Raw genomic sequence first — 2,439 nt, 5'->3', positions numbered from 1 at the left:
GCCCCGGCCCGTCGGGAGCTGGGCCCCGGCTGCGGCGTCTGCCAGCTCTGCTCCCTCGACATGGCACCGCTCCCCACGGCCGCTGCCTGGTGCTTGTGTCCACCCGCCAGGCTGGGCAGTTTGTCCACGTGGCCAGAGAGTGTCTGTAGAGAGGCGAGTCCCCAAAGCATTTTCTTCCCGGTCAGGGTCACTGAAGCCTGAGCTGTGCCAGCCCTTGGGGGCAGGTGTGAGGCCTGAGAGGTGCCCACAGGCCCCTCGAGAGGCCCCTGCTCCCCAACGTGAGGGCAGGACGGAGAGCTACCGGGCCCCGCGGTCATGCAAGGCCAGGGCACACCGCGGTCTGGTCTCTGGTCCCGTGAGTGACGCTGGGTCTGGGTCCTCCATGGGTCCCTGGTTTGCTGGAGGGACGGAGGGAGAAAGGAAGAGAGGCCACAGAGGCCGGAGGTGTGACCTGTGGGTGGCGCCTCCATGAACCTCGACCCCCTGCAGCGGTGTCGGCCAGCAGAGGGGTGGCAGTGCCGTCCCCCGAGCCGCCAGGGGCCGCGGCCTTGCCCAGGCACGTGCCTGCTCACACTCTGAGCTGCCTGGTGGGGGACAGGCTGTGGCACAGCCGAGAGGCCAGCCAGGTAGGTCAGTGAGCATGGTCCCCCCCATAAGGGTACCCTGGTCGAGAGCCTCCCACGTTCCCCAGGTTCTAAATGTCCCGGGAGCCTGGCCAGGCTTTGTGAAGGCCCCTGAGGACTCCTGCAAGGCTAGGGGAGACTCTAGCTCTGCCCGGGAACTCCAGGAAGGCTCCCTGGAGGAGGTGGCCTGTGCCCTGGCACCAGAAGACCAAAATGACTTGGAGCGGGGCTGAGCAGGTGCAGGAGCCGTTCCTGAGGCGTGGGGCAGGGAAAGCGACATCCTGGCTGAGAGCCAGGGAGGTGCGGGCAGAGGGGGCGTGCGGGATGAGGCTGCGGGAACGGGGGCTCGGCCTTCACCCCGTGAGCAGGCTGGAGCCCAAGGAGGACCCCCGATGCTCACGTTAGGAGGATGCGGGGTGCAGGCAGGCCGCTGCCTTGGCAGCCCCGTCCAGCCTACATGGCCACATGGGGCGGCCCGGCCGGGTTCGGTGCAGCCGGCAGCCAGCAGGGCCCGGTCCCCGCAGAGAGGAGCTGGCTTGGCTCCAGGAGGCTTCTGGCCGCAGGACCAGCCCCTCTCCCTGCCCCAGCAGCCCCCCCACAAGGAGGTGGTCCACGGCCTGGTGATCCCCAGCCACCCCTACTTCTTTACCATCTGCCGTAGAGGAAGGAAGTCCCTTGTCCCTGGTCCTATCTGTGGTGGCCAGGGCTGGGAACAGGAAGCCAGGGGCATCGGGCTACCGGCCCACCTGCCCTCAGCCTGCTGCTCACCCAGGAGGAGCAGGAGGGGGCAGGGAGGCTGTGCCTGGGGCTGGCCAGGTCCGGGGGGTCTGGCTGGGTCCAGGACCCGCCACTGGGCCTGCTGCTTCTTCCCAGCCCTGATCACGCTGGTGTGGAGAAGCTCTCTGAGGCCTGGGCATGCCCGGGCGGGACCCACTGTCTCTCCCCGGCGCCCAGGGTCCCCTCCCAGAGGCCCCACCTGAACCCCTTCTCCCAGGAGACAGCCAAGATGTGGGTCTTGACCCGAGGGGGGCCGGCACTGGAGAAGGTGGACCCGGCCACAGGCCCAGGGCCCTGGGAGAAGTGGACGGTCACAGCTGGCCCCCTCACTCGTGCGGGGCATGGCACAGGTTCTCCCAGAGGTGGACGGGCTGAGGATCTTGGGCAGGTGGTCCACTCCCATGGGTGTGGGGACAGGGTGGACTTGCCCGGCTGCCCCCCGGTCTCATGGCCCTGCCTAGCTGGCAGGACGGAGGCCCCTGTGGGACCTCTCAGTGTGCCATCTGCCAGGGCCCTGAGAACCCCAGGACACTGAGCCATGAGGGTCTTGTCCCTGAGTGCCCCCCCTAGGAGAACAGCCTGTGAACCAGGGTGGCGGGGCGCGTTGGGGCCTGAGCCTCGCCTCAAGCTTCTGCCACAGCGCTCAGCTCAGCGGTGTCCCGGAGGGAGTGGGCAGAAAGCCTGGCCCCAGGCCTTGGGCGGGTCCAGGGTGGGGGCCCTGGAAGGCCCCATCCTTCTACCTCCACCCCCAGGGGAGAGGCAGGCTCGTTCCCTGCGCTCCCACAAGCCCGAGCCAGGCCCCGGAGCCTCAGGTGGGCGTGGGACAGGTGTCTGCCTCCTTCCTTTCCCGGGGCCACAAAGTCACACACTGGGCCTGGCACAGGCTGGAGCCAGCGGGTCCCAGGCAGAGCTGTGAGGCCCTGGACGCCCCGTGTGGGCAGAGCCCTGGGGTGGGCAACCCCCAGCCTGCTCCGCCCCGGTGGACAGTGCCCGGCCAGGCCTGCAGAGGGTGTGTCCCGGCGTGGGTCCCGGGAGCAGG

The sequence above is a fragment of the Pteropus alecto genome, unplaced genomic scaffold (genome assembly GCF_000325575.1).
Source record: "Pteropus alecto unplaced genomic scaffold, ASM32557v1 scaffold67, whole genome shotgun sequence".
In the NCBI taxonomy this organism is placed as follows: Eukaryota; Metazoa; Chordata; class Mammalia; order Chiroptera; family Pteropodidae; genus Pteropus; species Pteropus alecto.
This window is presented reverse-complemented; position numbering follows the sequence as displayed.